The following is a 22,091-nucleotide window of genomic DNA, read 5'->3' as shown; positions in this document are numbered from 1 at the left end:
GCTTTGGCATAGTCAGTAAAGCAGAAATAGATGTTTTTCTGGAACTCTCTTGCTTTTTTGATGATCCGGTGGATGTTGACAATTTGATCTCTGGTTCCTCTGCCTTTTCTAAAACCAGCTTAAACATCAGGAAGTTCATGGTTCACGTATTGCTGAAGCCTGGCTTGGAGAATTTTGAGCATTACTTTACTAGCGTGTGAGATGAGTGCAATTGTGCGGTAGTTTGAGCATTCTCTGGCATTGCCTTTCTTTGGGATTGAAATGAAAACTGACCTTTTCCAGTCCTGTGGCCACTGCTGAGTTTTCCCAATTTGCTGGCATATTGAGTGCAGCACTTTCACAGCATCATCTTTCATGATTGTAAATAATGCTTCAGTCAACATAGAGATGCATATATCTTTCTAAGTCAGTGTTTTGATTTACTTGAGGTAAATACCCAGTAGTCAGAATGCTGGGTCATATAGTAGTTCTATTTGTAGGTTTTTGAGGAACCTTGATCCTGTTTTCTGTAGTGGCTGTACCAATTTACATTTCCACCAACAAGTGCATAAGGCTTCCATTTTCTCCACATCTTCACCAGTACTTATTTGTCCTTTTGTTAATAGCCATTCTGGCAAATGTGAGATGACCTCTGAGTGAAGTCCTAAATCTATTTTTGAATGAAAATTACACATGGAGCCCTAGAGGGGAAAGTAGAATTAAGTACAACAGTTAATGTGAAAGATGCCCAAATGTTATGATTAATTGCATGTTGAATAGGCTGGAATTTCAGGTGACCTCGAGTTTGGTGTATGTCAGGAGAATATGGTTGGTAAATTTTACCATAAATATGGTAAAAGTGATGATGCAATCTAAACCTTATTTATACCGTACATTCCCCTGTGCTGTGTGTTCCATATTCTTTTGGAAATATGTACAACTTCAAGTGACACTTTTAAGATGTACAATAATTAGAGTATACTAAAGAGTAAGGAGTGGAATAGTGAGGTGGTTAATATAATGAAAAAAAAATTAAAAAAACAAGATGAATATGGTCTTGTTTAGGCCATAAAATTTAAGGGGAAACTTAGATTGTAATGTTGATACTCAAAAAAAGACTTTTTGATTTTATCTTATTCAATCCCCTTGTTTTACACATAAGGAAATGGAGTTTCCTGGAGGTTGATGTGACATTCCCTGAGTCATAGCTAGTGAGTGACTGAGCAATGTTTAGAACCCAAGTGTGTGGTTAAAAAGGAAATTGAATGCATCATAAGCATGTTTTATTCACAGGGCAGTCAAGCAGGACTGGAACTACAAGCAACTAAGTCACCTAGGATACAGAATTGAGGGAAGTCCTCATTCTTAGGTGCAGACCTTGCACTTGCAAGATCCTTATTTGTCAGTGTAATATATGAACGTGATTCAAAATGTCAAATAAGACTAAGAGGTACCTCCCAGCCCAACACATTAGGGAAGGCTGAGGAAGCTAGGTGGCGTGATGATAGAAGAGAATTGTCCCTTAAGACCTAGCCTTCTGTACGCAGTTATCTAACAGTTGGTGAGCACTCGCAGAACATTGCTTCACTCTCTGAGAGCAGTGTAGGGTGTACTGTTGTCAGGCTTGGACTGTTTCCTATTCTTTTTCCCTTGAATCAGAGAGATTTTCCTTTGTGCTTCTAAAGTTGTGTTCACCTACACAGCCACCTGGGATTCTCTCAAGCTTGGCTGCAGAGTTAGAGAATCTAAAGACAATCCTCATTTCTTCTGCGTTACAGCGCACATACCAATGTGGAGGAAGTTTAGAGATAATTGTAAAAAAGACATAAGATAAATCAGGTGTTTTACTGTCATAGTCAAGTAAAACTGGTCTCTTTCTGACTCCTTTTTTGTTTTTTGAGGGTGGAGTCACCTGGTAGGCTGCAGTCCATGGGGTTTTGAAGAGTCAGACACGACTGAACGACTTCACTTTAACTTTTCACTTTCATGCATTGGAGAAGGAAATGGCAACCCACTCCAGTGTTCTTGCCTGGAGAATCCCAGGGACTGAGGAGCCTGGTGGGCTGCCGTCTGTGGCGTCGCACAGAGTCAGTCGGACACATGACTGAAGCAACTTAGCAGCAGCAGCAGCAGCAGTTACCTAGTTCAGCTCCATTCTTCTTGGAAAAAGAACATGTTTCTTTTTGAGAGTCCTTTCCCCCAGCAGTTAGGGGTTAGAGGCAGACAAGGCTGAGTAAAATGCCTCCTTCCATGTTTGTATTTACCTGCACTTCCAGGATGGATGACTCATGGAGTAGAAAAGCTCTCCTCCAACTTTTAGTAGTTTCCTTTTTCACATTACCCTGTGTGAGGAGAATGAAGCCAGAATGTACAGCCTCTTAGAACTATTAAGAATCTTCTGGATCTGTCCTGTTTTAACCTGATACCAAGCTTGGCTTCTTAGGACCATTATAGTTTTTGTTTTTTTCAGTTCAGTTCAGTTCAGTCGCTCAGTCGTGTCTAACTCTTTGTGACCCCATGAGTCGCAGCACACCAGGCCTCCCTGTCCATCACCATCTCCCGGAGTTCACTCAAACTGACGTCCATCGAGTCAGTGATACCATCCAGCCATCTCATCCTCTGTCGTCCCCTTCTCCTCCTGCCCCCAATCCCTCCCAGCATCAGAGCCTTTTCCAATGAGTCAACTCTTCGCATGAGGTGGCCAGAGTATTGGAGTTTCAGCTTTAGCGTCAGTCCTTCCCATGAACACCCAGGATTGATCTCCTTTAGAATGGACTGGTTGGATCTCCTTGCAGTCCACGGGACTCTCAAGAGTCTTCTCCAACACCACAGTTCAAAAGCATCAATTCTTCGGCGCTCAGCTTTCTTCACAGTCCAACTCTCACATCTATACATGACCACTGGAAAAACCATAGCCTTGACTAGATGGACCTTTGTTGGCAAAGTAAAGTCTCTGCTTTTGAAAATGCTATCTAGGTTGGTCATAACTTTTCTTCCAAGGAGTAAGGGTCTTTTAATTTCATGGCTACAGTCACCATCTGCAGTGATTTTGGAGCCCCCCAAAATTAAGTCTGACACTGTTTCCACTCTTTCCCCATCTATTTCCCATTTTGTTTTTTAGGCCTTTAGAATTCAAGGCAGACCATATGTTTTTATATTACATTTTAAAATAGGTGTGTTCTGGCAGCTGAGAGTTTATAAAGTGAAAAGAGAGGCTAAGTCACCATGGAAGCCCAGATAAATGTATAAACAGTAGCAACACACTGGACCTAATTTATGCATGCAGTTGGCATAGTTTGTGAAGCTGATCGGAAGTGAAATGTGTTTAAGATAAGTCAGCATTATAGGTAAAATAATAGTAACAAGAAGTAAAACTTTGCCCACTAGTCTGTAAGCTCTTCCAGGACAGCTTTAGTTTTGTAAGCTGGTTCACTGACACTGTGCTCGACACACAGTAGGACCTCAAAAAAAAAAAAAAAAAGCCTGGTAAATGTTTACAAGTGAAAGCTTGTTTATAAGCACCACATAGTGTTCAGTGTTAGCTTTCATTCACCCATTGCAAAGGGTTTCTATGTACAGGCACACATACACACGAAATTGTTACATCTGAAATTATCTGTACTTGCTAATGTTAGAGTTTCCTTAATCCTCGTCTAGCTTTTTATATTCTTGTTTTTTCATTTTTCTTCCATCTGAAGTCTTCTTATACTATTCTTCTCTCTTTTAAATTTGACACTTTTTTTCCCCAGTCAGTTCGGATGCCTGTCATTCTTGTATGTGACCCTTTTAGTTTGTTTGTAACAGAAAGGTACTTTTTTGCTTGTGAAATGAAAAATTCAGAGATAGATTCTAGATAAAGGATGATTAAGTTTAGAGGCTAAAAAAAATGAAATCTAATCTTTGTTTGCCTCTCAGCTTCATTGCCAGGTTCCACGTGGTGATGGTTACTCTGAGTATACATGTTCTCAGGTTTTAATCTGTTGGGAAAAGGGTATCATTCCAGTAACCCCCCTAGACATACTGGGAGTCTTTCAGGATGAGCACATTGAAGTTAGTTATTTGGGGATTTCCCCTTCTTCATTGTTTACTGAGAGATCTGTAGCCCAACCTAACTTCCGGAGCTAGTCACTTGGGTATTGTCACTCCGCTGATTTTTATCAGAAACAGGAAGTTGTCAAGTTATGTACTAAAGTACAGTAGATTTCTAAAATTGCATTTGTATTAGCATGGGAGATTTCCCTCTAGAATCACTGCTGCTGCTGCTAAGTCACTTCAGTCGCTAGCTGGTTCTTTACTTTTTCCTTGGAATATAATAACTGGCTTCCCCCAAATGGTCTGTATACGTAGCAAGACGCTTCCCAGGTGGCGCTAGTGGTAAAGAATCCGCCTGCCTGTGCTGGAGACACGGGTTCAGTCCCTGGGCCCAGAAGACCCCCTGGAGGAGGGCACGGCAACCCACTCCAGTATTCTTGCCTGTAGAATCTCATGGACAGAGGAGCCTGGCAAGCCACTGTCCACGGGGTTGCAAAGATCGGGTACTACTGAAGTGACTGAGCACTCAAACATATGTAGCAAACATTACCCGTTCTCATTGTATACATATCCTGCACAATATGAAGATGATTGTTAACATGACTTAGTGTCATTAATATGTATGGATGTGAAAGTTGGACTATAAAGAAAGCTGAGCACTGAAGAATTGATGCTTTTGAACTGTGGTGTTGGAGAATACTCTTGAGAGTCCGTTGGACTGCAAGGAGATCCAACCAGTCCATCCTAAAGGAGATCAGTCCTGGGTGTTCATTGGAAGGACTGATGCTAAAGCTGAAACTCCAGTACTTTGGCCACCTCATGCGAAGAGTTGACTCATTGGAAAAGACTCTGATGCTGGGAGGGATTGGGGGCAGGAGGAGAAGGGGACAACAGGATGAGATGGTTGGATGGCATCACCGACTCGATGGACATGAGTTTGGGTGGACTCCGGGAGTTGGTGATGGACAGGGAGGCCTGGCGTGCTGCGATTCATGAGGTTGCAAAGAGTCAGACACAACTGAGTGACTGAACTGAACTGAACTGAATGAATTTATAAAAGTAGGTTGGGAAGAACTTAATTTTAGGTGTTTGGCTTGATGTTATTCCCGCATTTAGATAAGCAGTTCTTTAAAGGGGCTTCCCTGGTGGCTCAGTGGCAAAGAACCCAGAGGAGCCTGATGGGCTACAGTCTGTGGGGTCACAAAGAGTCAGACATGACTTAGCAGCTGAACAACAGTAACAACAACAACACCGTTGCTGAAGTGGACCTTTTAGGGAGTTCCTAAAGCCCAAACTGTTTTCATTAGACTGAGATGTTCAGTTTCTGTTTCCACTCTGAAATTACTAGAGACTGCTTGAAATGCAGTGTTATAAAGATGTCAGCATTTGGAAGATCTGCAAAACTTGGTGAATGTATATTGAGTGATGATACAATACCATATATGAGTAAAAATAGTTAGATTTAAGGTCAACCAACGAATGTTTTCTGCTGTACAGTAGGATTCACACTTTGGGGTATAAATGAGATTTGACACTTGGAGTGATGTAATCACAGTGATGTAACACCACGGTGTTGGTACAGAACAGTTCCTTCATCTGCTCAAGAAAAAAAATTTCCTCCTTGCTTTGTAGTCATACTTTCTTCCCACCATTAACTTGTGAAAGCCACTGATCTAGTCTCTGTTCACAGTAGTTTTGCCTTTTCCAGAAGGTCATATGTAGCCTTTTGAGTCTGACTCGGTGAGATAGCTGTGTCCTACGTAAGTTATGTTTAATTCTGTAAGAAGCTGCCAGACCGTTCTCCATAGTGGCTGTGCTGTTTTGCATTCCAACAAGCAGTGTATGGATTCAGGCTGCTCTGCAGCCTCATTCACACCGATTATCGTCAGTTTTTGTGTTTCCTTCTTTCTCCTCTGATTCACTTGCTTTCCTTGCTCCCTTTTTCCCTTTCTTTCCTTCCTTCCTTCCTTACCTCCTTTCTCTTGTTAAGCCATTTAATAGCTGTGTAGTGATAGTGTTTTGTGGGTTTAATTTGCATTTCTGTAATAACTAATGATATTGAAGATCTTTTCCTGTGCTTATATGCTCTCTCTATGTCTTCTTTGGTGAAGTATCTGTTCAAATATTTTGTCTATTCTGGAACTTCCTGGTGGTCCAGTGGTTAAGATTCCATGCTTCTAGTGCTGGGGGCAACAGGTTCAATCCCTGGTTGGGAACTAAGATCCCACATACTGTACAATGTGGCCAGAAAGAAAAAAGAATATTTTTAAAAATTGCCCATTTAAATATTAAATATTTAACATTTAATAAAATATATTAATTTAATAATCAGTGGCAAAGCATTTATTATTCAAGGATAATTTAGTGTATGAAACCTCACATACTAGTGGTTCTACTGGCCTGGCCCCCATGGCTTTGGGCTGGGAGTCTTTGTCAGGCCTGTTGAAACCCAGGTAATAGCCTCCTCTTTGGAAACTGGGGAGGCAGCCTTCATGATTTCAGAGTTGCCTTTAGGGTCTTTGTTCTCTTGTCTTGAAGAATATCCCAAGTTCCCAACTGAATAGGTTTGTGGTCCCACCATGTATAAGTCTTCTAAGAAAACTGACAATCTTTCTTCTTCTTCCAGTTCAGATTGGCTGTTTCCTGCTTGGGTGTCTAATTAAGTCTAATTTCACAACCGTACTAATCTCTTTATCAAGGGGTCCTTGGCCACAACCTTAGTGTTCTGTTCTGAACATAGTGCTTTCTCATTTTTTCCAGTATATATAGGCAGAGAGTTTTTCAACTTAACATTTAAATTTCTGTTTACCACTTGACAAGAGAACAAGTCAAGTGGTAATCTTTATTTCTATAAAAATTTCTATCTTTATTTCTCTACTTGCATTTTAGTATTAGCATTCAAGGGAAGCTATACTGCTGCTTCTGCACGTTGTTTGGAAATAGCATCAGCCAAATAGTTCAATTTCATCCTCAAAAGTTCTACCTTCCACTGAACAATAAGACACGAACAAGTTGTCTTCTTGGTCATTCTTGCTAGAGAGAGGGCGATTTTATTGATCATTTCAAAGAACATCCTTTTGGTTTCAGAGTGAGTAAGTAAGTGTTAGTCACTCAGTTGTATCTAACTCTTTGTGACCTCATGGACTGTAGCCCGCCAGACTCCTCTGTCCATGGGATTCTCTAGATAAGAATATAAGAGTCAGTTTCCATTTCCTCCTCCAGGGGGATCTTCCTGATACAGGGATTGAACTCAAGTCTCCCACATTCATTTATGTTTTGTTTCAGTTTCATTGATTTCTGATCATTATTAAGTTCTGTTTCCTTTGGGTTTAGTGTGTTCTTCTTTTTCTAGTTTCTTAGGGTGGAAGCGTGAAGTGAAGTCTCTCAGTCGTGTCTGACTCTTTGGGACCCCATGGACTGTAGTCTACCAGGCTCCTCAGTCCATGGAATTTTCCAGGCAAGAGTACTAGAGTGGGTTGCCATTTCCTTCTCCAGGGGATCTTCCCAACCCAGGGATCGAACCCGGGTCTCCCACACTGCAGGCAGACGCTTTACCATCTGAGCCACCAAGGAAGCGTACATTACTGATTTGAGATCTTCCTTTCATACATCTTATAATAGCATTTTAATGCTGTAAATTTTCTTCCAAGCAGTGCTTTAGCTTCATCCAGCAAATTTTCATTGTTGTGTTTTCATATTCATTCAGTTAAAAATATTTTCTAGTTTCTTTTGAGAAGACCCTTTGGTGCATGAATTATTTAGAATTATTGTTTAATTTCCAAATATTTAGAGATTTTTCCAGTTCCTTTCTGTTCCTAATTTCTAGTTTAATTCCTTCATGGTCAGAGAACATATGCTATGTGATTTCAGTTATTTTACACTTATTAAGGTTTGCTTTATGGTCCAGAATATGGTCTGTTTTGGTGTACTTGAAAGATTTGTGCATATATTGTGTTGAGTATAGTTTTCAATTAGATTCAGAGGGCTGATGTTTAGATCGTTTGTATCTTTGCTGCTTTTCTGTCTACTTGTTTTATGTATTATCAAGAGTAGTGTTACAGTCCCCAAGAAGAATGGTGAATTTCTTTACTTCTTTCCGTTTTAGTAGTTTTAGCTTCATGTACTTTGGAACTCTTGTTTGCTGTTGTTCAGTTGCTGAGTGGTGTCCAAGTCTTTGCGACCCCATGGACTGTAGCACGCCCGGCTTTCCTTCCTTCACCATCTCCTGAAGTTTGCTCAGATTTATATCCATTGAGTCAGTGATGCTATCTAACCAGCTCATCCTCTGCCACCCTCTTCTCCTTTTGCCTTCAGTCTTTTCCCAGCATCAGGGACTTTTCCAGCTCTTCACATCAAGTGGCCAAACTATTGGAGCTTCAGCTTCATCATCAATTCTTCCAGTGAATATTCAGGGTTGATTTCTTTTAGAATTGACTGGTTTAATCTTGCCATCAGTCCAAGGGACTCTCAAGAGTCTTCCCCAGCACCACAGTTGGAAGGAATCAGTTCTTCGGCACTCAGCCTTCTTTATGGTCCAACTCTCACATCCACACATGACTGGAAAAACTATAGCTTTGCCTGTACAGACCTTTGTACAGGCAAAGTGACGTCTTTGCTTTTTACTATGCTGTGAAGGTTTGTCATAGCTTTTTTCCCAAGGAGCAAGCGTCTTAATTTCATGGCTGCAGTCACCATTCATAGTGATTTTGTGTGGAGCCCAAGAAAATAAACTGTGTCACTGTTTCCATTGTTTCCCCATCTATTTGTCATGCAGTGATGGGACTGGATGCCATGATCTTCGTTTTTTGAATGTTGTGTTTTAAGCCAGCTTTTTAAACTCTTTTCTTTCACTCTGATCAAGAGGCTCTTTAGTTCCTTTTTGCTGTTTGCCATTAGAGTGGTATTATCTACATATCTGAGGTTATTGATACTTCTCCCAGCAGTCTTGATTCCAGCTTGTGATTCATCCAGCGCAGCATTTTACTTGATGTACTCTGCATGTAAGTTAAATAAGTAGGGTGTCAGTATACAGCCATGTCTTACTCCTTTCCCAATTTTGAACCAGTCTGTTGTTCTGTGTCTGGTTGTAACTGTTGCTTCTTGACCTGCATATGGGTTTCTCAGGAGACAGGTAAGATGGTCTGGTATTCCCATGTCTTTAAGAATTTTCCGTAGTTTGTTTGGCATAGTCAGTGAAGCAGAAGTAGATGTTTTTCTGGAATTCCTTTGCTTTCTCTGTGAGCCAGTGAATGTTGGCAGTTTGATCTCTGGTTCCTCTGTCTCTTTGAAATCTAGCTTGTACATCTGGAATTTCTCAGTTCATGTACTGTTGAATCCTAGCTTGAAGGATTTTGAGCATAACCTTACTAGCATGTGAAATAAGCACAGTTGTATGGTAGTTTGTACATTCTTTGGCATTGCCTTTCTTTGGGATTGGAATGAAAACTGACCTTTTCCAGTCCTGTGGCCACTGCTGGGTTTTCCAAATTTGCTGACGTGTTGAGTGAAACACTTTAACATCATCATCTTTTAGGGTTTGAAATGGCTCAGCTGGAATTCTATCACCTCCATTAGCGTGGTTTGTGGTACAGCTTTCTAAGCCCCACTTGACTTCAGACACCAGGATGTCAGGCTTTAGGTGAGTGACCATATCATTGTGGATATCTGGGTCATTAAGACCTGTTTTATGTAGTTCTTCTGTGTATTCTTGCCACATCTTTTTAATCACTTCTACTTCTGTTAGATCCTTACCGTTTCTGTCCTTTATCATGCCCATCTTTGCATGAGATGTTCCCTTCCCTTGATATTTCCAATTTTCTTGAAGAGATCTCTAGTTTTCCCCATTCTGTTGTTTCCCTCTACTTCTTTGTACTGTTCATTTAAGAAGGCTTTCTTTCATCTCTGCTGTTCTCTGGAAGTCTGCATTCAGTTGGGTATCTTTCCCTGAATCCCTTGCTTTTTGTTTCTCTTCTTTCCTCAGCTGTGTAACGCCTACTCACACAACCATTTTGCCTTCTTGCATTTCTTTTTCTTTGGGATGGTTTTGGTCACTGAGTCCTGTACAGTGTTACGAATCTCTGTCCATAGTTCTTCAGGCACTCTGTCTACCAGATCTACAGAATATTAGAGTGGGTTCCCATTACTTTCTCCAGGGTGTCTTCCAGACCCAGGGATCGAACCCACATCTCCTGCATTGGCAGGTGGATTCTTTGCCTCTGAGCTACTTGGGAAGCCCCTGGTAATTTTCATTCTGAAATCTATGTGGTTAGATATTAATATAGCCACTACAGCTTTCTTTTGAAATAATACATGCTTGATCCTTTTACTTTTAATCTGTATAGCATCATATTTAAACTGGATTTTTGGTAACAGTTGGGTCTTATTTGTTAATTTAATCTTGTAGGTCATTTATATAATTATTGATACACTTGAGTTTTAATATTTGTCTGTTTCTTGTGTTATTTGTTCCCATTTTTCCTTTTCCTTCTTTTGGATTGAGTATTTTTTAAATATCTGTTTTAATGTATCAGTTTTTGGCTATATTTCTTTGTCCCTCTTTTTAGTAGTTGCTCTAAAGACTTTTCAGTAGTATGCTCTAAATAATATACCATATATTTAATATTTAATTTCCCTCATATTATTAAATATAAATATAGTATATTAAATTAAACATTATACTTCCCTGGTGGCTCAGTTGGTAAGGAATCTACCTGCAATGCAAGAAACCCATGTGGGTCAGGAAGATCCTCTGGAGAAGGAAATGGCTACCCGCTCTAGTATTTTTACCTGGAGAATTCTATGGACAGAGGAGCCTGGTGGGCTATTACAGTTCATGGGGTTGCTGACTTGAATGCAATTGAGTGACTAACACTTTTACCCCTTCTTCCCCCCACCCCCACCCTCCCACCTCCTCGTATATCTTTTAAGTTTATATTTTACAACTTAAGCTAGAACATAAAGCCTTAACAGCTGTTTAGGTTCCATTGCCCTATCCACTTACATGATGATTGTCATATGAATTGTACATATATAGGTTGAAAGCTCCTCCATGTAAATGTTATAATATTCCCTTTCAAGAGCTGTGTATATTTTGAAGATCTTAAGAGATGAAAATCAGTCTTCTTATATTCACCCAGATAGTTCGCATTTTTATTACTCCTCCATCATTCCTGAAGTTTCATTTCCCTCTGATACAATTTTTTTTTTTTTTAACTAGTTTTAGCCTTGAAACTTCTTTTCCATTTCTTTTAGAGCTAGGGTGTTGGCAACAAACTGATATTATTTTGCTTCATCTGAGAATATCTTTATTTCATTTCATTCCTGAAGGATATTTTCCCTGAATATAGAATTCTGAATTTTCAGTTGTTTTCTTCCAGCATTTTAAGATATGGTTCATGGTTTCTGATGAAAAGTCATTTCATTCAAATTGCTCCCTATGTCAGGATTTTTCAACTTTAGTACTTTGGACAGGATAATTTCTTGTTGTGGAGTCCTATCCCATTTATCATAGGATGTTGAGCAGTATCTCTAGCCTATACCCATTAGCACTCCCACCCCACGCAATGATGATAGAAAAATGACTCTGGACATTATAACATATCCCCAGGGATGTAAAATAACCCCCAGCTGAGAACCACCAACTTGTATGTAATATGTTGTTTTTCTCTGGCTGCTTTCAAGATTTTTCTTTTATTTATTGTTTTTAGCAGTTAGATTATGATGGGCTTGGACATGATTTGAATTTATCCTGTTTGGGTTTGCTTATTTTCTTAAATCTATAAGTTCTTGACTTTTGCTTACTTTTGGAAAGTTTCAACTACTGTTTCTTCCAAGTGTTTTCTTCTGCACCAATAGCTTTTCTTTAGGGTTTCCAAAGACATGAATAGCTTTTTTGATATTGTCTCATTGGTCCCTGAAGCCCTGTTTTTTTCTTTTTCAAAAATATTTTCCCCTCTCCATTTTTCAGATTGGATAATTTTTATTGATCTGTCTTCAGGTTTACATAGTTTTCCCTTTGTGGTATTTTGCTGAATGGGACCCTTTAAAAAGATATGTTCATTTCCTAATCTCTGGAATTTGTGAATATTACCTTATGTGATAAACTGGTGTGATTAATTTGAGAATTTTGAGGAGGATAAATTCCTGGATTATCTGGTAAGCTGTAAATCCCATGACAAGTGTGCTTATAAGAGTGAGGGAGGGGGAGATTTGCGAGACAGAAGGGGAGGAGGCATTATAACCACAGGGCCAGAGTGATGCAGCCGCAAGGAATGTTACAGCCGCCAAAAGCTGAAAGAGGCAAAGTACAGGTTGTTCCCTAGAGCCTTCAGAGCTAGTACAGTTCTGTCAGCACCTTGATTTCAGACTTCTTGATTGTATCCTTGATTGAGACCTTCAGATCTGTGACAGAATAAATTTCTGGTTTTTTTAAACCACCCAGTGTGTTACAGCAGTCATAGAAAATGAATACATCTGCCATCTTGATTCTGCGTTCTATCCAGTGAAGTTTTTATTTCAAATATTGTGATTTTTTAATTCTAACATTTACATTTGATTCTATTTAATAGCAGCTTCTCAGATTTATTTTTCCATTTGAGTGTTTACCTTTACTAATGGAATACGATTATATTGGCTACTTTAAGATTTTTGATAAGTCCAACATCTGGGTTATTTATTGGTTGGCATCTATTGGTTGTCCTTTTCTTCCAATTTTCCGCCAAATTTTCTTGCTTCTTGGTATGTTGGGTAATTTGGGGTTATATACTGGACATTTAGGTGTGAGAATTTGGATCCTGTTAAAATGCTTTGGAGAATTTGCTGTTGTTTAAGCAGGCGTCGGTCTGGTTAGGTTCAGAGCAGTTTTTACTTGGTTTTGATGGACAATAGTTCCAATATCAGTTTCAGTTTCTAAACCTTTGCTGTATTGATTGCATCTGTTTGCTGTATGCACCGGTCATGGATGGACTGGGCTTGGGCGGCATTTATTTTGTATTTCAGTTCTCAGTGCTTTTGTAATACTTCTTTGGAAATTCCATGAATGTCCAACTTGGTGGAGGTTTAGTACTTACGTTGGTTCATAATTAGAATTATAGATACTAAAGATTTCACAAGCTCAATACTAGTTGAAGTGTTAAGGATAATTTTTATTCAATAAATATTACAATAGGGAAGAGAGAATTCAACTTTGTCAAAACAAAAGGCAGGAGGCTTTAGAAACTGGAGTGTGCTAAGGGAAAGGCATCCAGTGGTGTTGAAGTGGAGTTGGTCCATATGCCTAGGGGAACCTGGGTTTGTAATTGTTACTTATCCAGAGGAGAAATAAACTTCTCTTTATAACAGAGGCAGTGGTGCAGGTTTTAGAGCTAAGTGAAAGTCTTTCAGTTGTGTTTGACTCTCGCGACCCTTTGGACTGTAGCCCACCAGCCTCCTCTGTCCATGGAATTCTCCAGGCCAGAATACTGGAGTGGGCCACCAAGTTAGAGCAAGGCACCCACCAAAGTTCAGTCCCTATCCTACAGGGTCTGGGAACAAGATTGAGAATTATCTTCTTGAATGTTTGTATTTTAAACAGACTGCTCTACGGTTCTTGAAAAAGCAGTTTTAGGTGGTAGACAATTATTATCTCAGAGGGGTAGAGGAAGTATTTATAATTGCAAGCTTTCTAAAGTAACTGCTCTAAGAGGGATTTCAGGGGCCTGTCATCAAGGTTTAGCTGGAACAAACAGTAAATTCTTCTGGCAACATTGAACTTTCTCAGGCAGGAAATTAAGGGGGCTGGAGGAGTCATCTTAGGGATGGAACCATAAGTTGTTGGAAACTATGCTAGTGTTTGTTCAAGTCTGTTAGTGTGAGAAGTCATTTATGACAAAGCATTTATGCTGAGAGTCTGCAGTTTTTATAGATCAAATTTGAGGCCTAGTCAAGAAGAGGGTTCAGAGGAGCCTGACTAGAATTTGGTCAAGAAGAAGTCTTTGTCATAGATTACATTCTTCTACTCTTCTTTCATGGGCGTTTTCCCCATATCCTCCAGTTCCTATAGCCAGAAAAGTTGAGTTCTCTTATTAGACGTCTGAGCACTGAAGAATTGATGCTTTCGAATTGTGATGCTGGAGAAGACTCTTGAGAGTCCTTTGGACAGCAAGGAGATCAAACCATTCAATCCTCAAGGAAATCAGCCCGGAATATTCATTGGAAGGAGTGATGCTGAAGCTCTAATACTTGGGCCACCAGATGTGAAGAGCTGACTCATTGGAAAACACCCTGATGCTGTGAAAGATTGAAGGCAAGAGGAGACAGGAATGACAGAGGATAAGATGGTTGGTTGGCATCACCGACTCAGTGGACCTGAGTTTGAACAAACTCAGGGAGATAGAGAAGGGGACAGGGAAGCCTCGTGTGCTGCAATCCATGGGGTCTCAAAGAGTTGGACATGACTTAGTGACTGAACAACAACACGTACAGTTTCAGTCTCCCATGTTGTTGCTCAGTTTTGGGCACAACTATGCCTGCCTTCAGGGTGAAGTGGTTAGAGAAAGCATAGGTGTCCCTTTGGATTCTTTTTTAAGAAAAATTATTTCTCTTTTGGTTGTGCCGCACAGCATGTGGGAAGCTAGTTCCATGACCAGGACTCAAACCCACATTCTCTGCATTGGGAGCGCAGAGGCTTAACCTCTGGGCTGCCAGGGAAGTCCCCTCTCGCGGTCATAATATATATGCTCTCTCCACCATTGTGGCAGTAATGCAGAGGCACCGTTGGCGGCCTTGGGGCACGGCTGGGAGAGGAGGGAAAGAAGAAAACCACCTCAGGGACTGAACTTACCCACTCTGGCTTTCCAGAGCCTTTCCCCCCAGTGCTTTGGCCAGGTGAGCTGCTCTTCCATATGAGGTTTTTCCTTATTGTACCTGCTGCACAGTTTCCTGTTCCACTTAGTTTTAGGTCAAAGCTAAGAAATAAAGTGTGTGTGTGTGGTGGGGTGACCAAAAAGAAATTTATTGTTCAGTCAAATTTCAAAGGAAATTTATATATTCAAAGAGAAATCTGTGTATTGATCTTTTTTTCAAGTTGATTTTCCTCTTCAAGCTACCTGTTGTATACTTCCCAGAGTCCTTAGTTAGCTGATTCTTTGCATCTTTTTCATGGAGATTTTGGTTGTGATCAGTTGGAGAGAGGGTTTGCAGCAGGCTTATTTATAGTCATCATTCCTGAAATTAAAAATACTTGGGCCAATGATTTTTAATATTTAAAACGGTATGGAAAAGTTCACTGATAAAGTTTTAAATTCCACATTAGAAACTAGTCTTTAAGAAACTCTACTGCTTGTTGTGTTTTGGTATAGTACCAAAAAAGAATCCACAGTTATCTGAAAACACTTTTAAAATACTCTTTCCCTTTTTCCAGCTATGCATTTATGTGAAACCAGGTTTTCTTTTCAGCCAAAATAATATTGATGGTGGTTTAGTTGCTAAGTCATGTCCGATTCTTGGAACCTCATGGACTGTAGCCCACCAGGCTCCTCTGTCCATGGGATTTTCCAGGCAAGAATACTGGAGTGGATTGCCATTTCCTTCTTCAGGGGATCTCCGGACCCAGGAATTGAACCCAGGTCTCCCACATTGCAGGCAGATTCTTTACTGACTGAGCTATGAGGGAAGCCCAAAACAACACTGTAATACAGTAAATGTAGAAACAGGAGAATCCACCTTCTATTAAATAGTCAGACATTTTTAAAAGAAACGCAAAAAATGTAAAATAATTCTACTCTTTTCATTAATGTTTTGTTTTAGAAAATATAATTTTCATTTAAAATGTTAAAACATATTGACTTAAATGTGATTATATTTAATTGAATTTAAAATGCCCTAACAATTTCTTACCTTTAATTTTCATGGTAAATATTGATAAAAGCTCTTTGAGTCTTCAGATTTTAAGTATGTGAAAGGGTTTTGAAACCAAATAGTTTGAGAATTGTTGATTTAGTAGGTAATTGGTTTCCATGTATTTATAACTTGTGTATTCCTCTTCTGTTCCTTAAGAGTCAGCAGTAATCAAAAGTACATGAACTTGGGGCGGGGAGTGAAAAGAACATGTATTTGACTCCCAGTTGACTCCCAGTTTCCCCTGCTTATTTTCACAGGTTGAAAAGCCATTTAATTTCTTAATATCTGTATTATAAAGTGAGGATAATACTTTGAATGATTGTTGTGAGGGAAATGCTAGGATATGCCTGAATTATAGACCTTCAGTAAATGTTCCTTGGTGTATAGAGTTAGATATTTTTAACAACTCTCAGCCTTTGTGAGGGTGTAGAAACCTTTCATTTTAAGCCAGTAGGTGTTCTCTAACTCATTTCGTTGATCCCTTTCCAGTCAGAATGAAGGGTATAATTTATGAAGATTCCTAGAACAGTAAATTTCATATTGTCTTTAGTGACATATTGAAATGATTGAGTTCTTTAATTCCAACTTGGTTCTGTCCTTGTGGTAACCAGATTAGTGAGTGTGAAGATCCAGTTTGGGAATGAGATTGGAAGTGAATTTGAAAAACAAACTAAGATGAGGAAATAAGCCCAGGAAAAAAAGACAAACAGGATGTGGGTACTATAAGGTGAGAATTATGTCAAGTGCGAGGTCCATGATGTTTATATGATGAGAGCAGGGCAGGCAGTCAGTGCGGATTAGTGGACAGCTTTATAATGGAAATCCAACACTCGGTGTCAGGGAGAAATTGGACACTGTTTGGTGAGGCTCTTCGGTTTAGATGCTAGGCTCAAGGAAGAGACAAAAGGATAGGAATCTCATTCCTGAAAGCAAGAATGCGGGCAGAGAACATCCCAATGCAAATATTGTTAGTGTGGTTGGAAATATGGAGCTGAAGCTTTTGTAGGAAACTGTGAGATATTAATTGACAGTCTTTACAACCAGCCCTCTGGGTTGGATCAAAAAAAGTGCAGTGGAGTCACTACATTTTAAATTTAGGTCATTTAAACTAAGCTTGGATAAAAGATAGCAAGAGAGAAATGGCTGTTAAAATAGTGCAAATGTTACTACTTGTAATTCTCCTCTTAGTATCTGTTCCAGGGCAAGTGTGAGATGGGAAACATTTACTTTTCTTTTCTCAGGTTGCCTCAGTTGCTGTCCCTCTCATAGTGTCATGTCATTTCACTTTGTGACTTGTTCTCAAAGATGCAGAGTTTTCCCCACTATCTGAACTCTAAAGTTAGCTCTTCTATCTGGTCCTTAACTGAGAGATGGTCATCAGAGGAAAGCTAAATTATAGTGGGTTTTGTTTTTGTTTTAGAATGTAATTGTTTAAATTTTGAATATAATTCTGCTGGAAAGCAGATTGCATTTTATATCAACCTAACTGCTCTTAAATTTTTTTATGTTACTTGCCCCATGTTCCTCGTCCATATTTTGTGTTTTGGATGCCTGTTCTGATTAGCAAGCTTTCAGTTCATTTTCTCTATTTTTATAGTACATTTAAAAAATCAAGTAATGTGAATGAAAAATATTCAAACCACACACATATATGGAGTGTAGAGAGGGAAATGAAAGTCTTAACCACTCAGAGAGGCTACCACTGTACAGTTTGATGTGTATCCCCCTTGAACTTTTAATGTAGTAGGATTTTTTTCAAAATATCATAGTCATATTGTTTTGGAATTTGATGGTGTGATCACTTACCTAGAGCCAGACATCCTGGAATGCAAAGTCAAGTGGGCCCTAGGAAGCATCACTACAAACAAAGCTAGTGGAGGTGATGGAATTCAGTTGAACTATTTTAAATTCTAAAAGATGATACTGTGAAAGTGCTGCACTCAGTATGCCAGCAAATTTGGAAAACTCAGCAGTGGCCACAAGACTGGAAAAGGTCAGTTTTCATTCCAATCCCAAAGAAAGGCAATGCCAGAATGTTCAAACTGCCTCACAGTTGCACTCATCTCACATGCTAGCAAAATAATGCTCAAAATTCTCCCAGCCAGGCTTCAACAGTACATGAACTGTGAACTTCCACGTGTTCAAGCTGGATTTAGAAAAGGCAGAGGAACCAGAGATCAAATTGCCAACATCCATTGGATCATGGAAAAAGCAAGAGAGTTCCAGAAAAACATCTATTTCTGCTTTATTGATTATGCCAAAGCCTTTGACTGTGTGGATCACAATAAACTGTGGGAAATTCTGAAAGAGATGGGAATACCAGACCACCTGACATGCCTCTTGAGAAACCTGTATGCAGGTCAGGAAGCAACAGTTAGAACTGGACATGGAACAACATGAAACATGGTTCCAAATTGAGAAAGGAGTACATCAAGGCTATATATTGTCACTGTGCTTATTTAACTTATATGCAGAGTACATCATGAAAAACGCTGGGCTGGATGAAGCACAAGCTAGAATCAAGATTGCTGGGAGAAGAATCAGTAACCTCAGGTATGAAGATGACGCCACCTTTATGGCAGAAAGAGAAGAGGAACTAAAAAGCCTCTTGATGAAAGTGAAGGAGGAGAGTGGAAAAGTTGGCTGAAATCTCAACATTCAGAAAACGAAGATCATGGCATCTGGTCCCATCACTTCCTGGTAAATAGATGGGGAAACAGTAAGCAACTTTATTTTGAGGGGCTCCAGAATCACTGTAGATCGTGACTGTAGCCATGAAATTAAAAGATGCTTACTCCTTGGAAGAAAAGCTATGACCAACCTAGAAAGCATATTAAAAAGCAGACATTACTTTGTCAACAAAGGTTCATCTAGTCAAAGCTATGGTTTTTCCACTAGACATGTATGGATGTGAGAGTTGGACTATAAAGAAAGCCAAACGCCGAAGAGTGTTGGAGAGGACTCTTGAGAGTCCCTTGGACTGCAAAGAGATCCAACCAATCCATCCTGAAGGAAACCAGTCCTGAATATTCACTGGAAAGACTGATGCCGAAGCTGAAACTCCAATACTTTGGCCACCTGAAGAGAAGAACTGACTCATTTGAAAAGACCCCAATGCTGGGAAAGATTGAAGGCAGAAAGAGAGGACGACAGAGGATGAGATGGTTGAATGGCATCACCAACTCAATAGACATGAGTTTGAGTAAACTCCGGGAGTTGGCATTGGACAGGGAGGCCTGGCGTGCTGCAGTCCATGGGGTCGCAAAGAATTGGACACGACTGAGCAACTGAACTGAACTGACCGTACTTGAGTCATTATTTTAGAAGACTGGTAGGTTTTGAGTCCTTTGCAATAACCCCCCAAATGTATCTTCCTTGTAGATACAGTTGAATGCTAGGGGTTGTTGAATTCTAAATTAAAATGGATTTTTCTGAATATACTGAAGAACTTAACTTCTTTGTTGAAAAAACAGAATGCTGTTCAATAAGCAGAAGCAGAATTTATTTGCTTGCTAAACCAGGGGTAGCTATTTATGTGTAATAATCTCTCTGAAGAAAGTAGAGAGCTAATCTAGGTTCAGGAGTGACTTATGACTTAAGTTGCAACATTTCCTCTCTTTATTCTAAAAGAGTTTGTGTAAGTTGGAATTATTTGTTCCTTTTTTTGTTGTTGTTCTTTGAATTTTAATAGAATTTGCCTGTGAAACTATCTGACCCTGGTGTTTTCATTTATGGGAAGATTTCTTAATGACTAATGCAGTTTTACTACTTTTGTTACTTTAATTTTTCTATAAATTTGTACATTTACTTTTTTCTCATATATATTGAGAAAGATTTTAATATTGCTGTGGCTTCTGAATGTCTAGCATCTATAATTATGACTCCTTTTTTATTTATATTTGGGTGTACTTTTTTCTTTTTTTCATTTTTAAAAAAATTTGTTGAAGTATAGTTGATTTACAAGGTTGTGTTAGTTTCTGCTGTACAGCCAAGTGGTTCAGTTTTATATATGTTCTTTTTCATATTCTTTTCCATTATGGTTTATCACAGGATATTGAATATAGATCCCTGTGTCATACAGTAGGTCCTTGTTTATCTATTCAATACATAATAGTTTGCTAATCCCAAGCTCCCTCACGCATGTGCCCTGTCCTCGACAGCCTCGACAGTTTTTCCTCTGGGTCTGTCAGTCTATTTTATAGATAATTTCATTTATATCATTTTAAAGTAATTTTATTTTGGCTGTGATGGGTCTTCATTGCAGTGCATGAGGCTCTTTGTTGTAGCACATGGGCTTTCTCTAGCTGCAGTGGGTGGGGCTATTCTCTAGTGGTGTGCGGGTTTCTCGATGCTGTGGTTTCTCTTGTTGCGGCATGGGCACACGGGCTCAGTTGCTCTGCAACCTGTTGGATCTTATTTCCCAGTCCAGGGTTCAAACCCTTGTTCCCTGTGCTGGCAAGTGGACTCCCAACCACTGGATCACCAGGGAAGTCTCAGTGTGTCATATTTAATAAGTGATGTCATATGGTATTTGTCTTTCTCTTTCTGATGTACTTCACTTAGTGTAATAGTCTATAGGTCTAATCATGTTGCTGTACATGACATTACTTCACTCTTTTTATGGCTGAGTAGTATTCCACTGTGTATATATACCACATCTTCTTTATCCATTCCTGTTTCCATGGACATTTAGGCTATTTCCATGTCTTGGCTATTGTAAGTAATGCTGCAGTGAACATTAGGTATGTGTATCTTTTTTATTTATAGTTTTGTCTGGATATATGCTTAGGAGTGGGATTGTAGCCTCATATAACAGCTCTATTATTAGTTTCTTCTGTTTTTTTTTTTTTTTTGAGGAAACCTTATCTTGTTTTTCATGGTGGCTGCACCTATTTTCATTGCCACCAACAGTATAGAATTTTTCTCCACACCTTCTCTGGCATTTGTTATTTGTAGACCTTTCAATAATTGCCATTCTGACCAAGGTGAGATAGTGCTTCCTTACGGTTTTGATTTGCATTTTCTAATAATTAGTGATGTTTAGCAGTGTTGAGCATCTTTTCATGTGCATGTTGGCCATCTGTATGTCTTCTTTGGAGAAATGCATGTAGGTCTAATGCCCATTTTTTGATTTTTTTTTTTTTTACTGAGTTGTATGAGCTGTTTGTGTATTTTGGAAACTAAGCCCCTGCCAGTCGCATCACTCGCAGGTGTTTTCTGCCAGTCCATAGGTTATCTTTTCATTGTGCTTGTGGTATCCTTTGCTGTATAAAAGCCTGTGAGTTTGATTGGGTCCTATTTGCTTTTATTTCCATTGCCTTGGGAGACTGACCTAAGAAAATATTGGTACGATCTATGTCAGAATATCTTGCTTATATTCTAAGAGTTTTATGGTGTCATATCTTATATTTAAGTCTTTAAGCTATTTGAGTTTATTTTTATGTATGGCATTATGAGAGTGTGTTCTAACTTTATTGATTTACAGGTAGCTGTCCAGCTTTCCCAACACCACTTGCTGATGAGACTGTCTTTCTCCATTGCATAGTCTTCCCTCCTTTGTTGAAGATTAATTGACCATAGATGTGTGGGTTTATTTCTGGGCTCTCTATTCCTTTTTTCATTTTTTAGTCTTGTCAGAACTATGTCCATTTTTTAGTCATGACATCTAACTTTGTTTTGAGCCTTTCTTCTATGTCTTTTTGCTTTCTGTTTCATTAAATTCTGCTTTTATTTTTATTATTTCCTTTTACCTGGTTTTCTTTATGTTCTTTTATAACTGAAGACAGATGATCCGTTCATTAATTTATTTTTAACTTTTCTTATTTTTCTGATGTAACTATGTATAACTACAGATCTCTTTTTTATATTCTCCTTTGCTGCATCACACAAAGTTATTCGTATAGTCTTTAATTTTACTTACAAGTATTTTCAAAATTCTGTTAAGATTTCTTCTCTGGCTCATCAGTGTTTGTTGTTATTGTTTTGCTCAGTCGTGTCTGACTTGGTGATCCCATGGACTATAGCCCACCAGGTTCTTCTGTCCGTGGGATTCTCCAGGCAAGAATACTGTAGTGGGTTGCCATTTCCTTCTCCACATCAGTTTTTAGAAGTTTCTAGACCTTTAAGATTTTTTAAAAGCTATCTTTTTGTTAGGATTGTCAAAGAATATGACTTAGGATACCAAGTACACAAAAAATGTGTAG

At 39.1% G+C, this 22,091-nt stretch overlaps 1 protein-coding gene across 4 annotated transcripts in view; it reads left to right on the top strand.

The window, feature by feature from the left end:
* NCK1 (NCK adaptor protein 1) overlaps window positions 1-22,091 on the top strand; it is a 76,367-nt gene that overhangs the window by 33,902 nt on the left and 20,374 nt on the right. Inside the window, exon 1 of one of the 4 annotated variants that reach the window (XM_061427784.1) lies at window positions 13,975-14,874. The exons of the other annotated variants lie outside the window; for them this stretch is intronic. The gene's annotated coding sequence lies outside the window, so the exon portion shown is untranslated. Of the gene's footprint in view, window positions 1-13,974; window positions 14,875-22,091 lie in introns of those variants that run through there. 4 annotated transcript variants of the gene reach the window in all.

The sequence above is a fragment of the Bos javanicus genome, chromosome 1 (genome assembly GCF_032452875.1).
Source record: "Bos javanicus breed banteng chromosome 1, ARS-OSU_banteng_1.0, whole genome shotgun sequence".
In the NCBI taxonomy this organism is placed as follows: Eukaryota; Metazoa; Chordata; class Mammalia; order Artiodactyla; family Bovidae; genus Bos; species Bos javanicus.
This window is presented reverse-complemented; position numbering and strand designations above follow the sequence as displayed.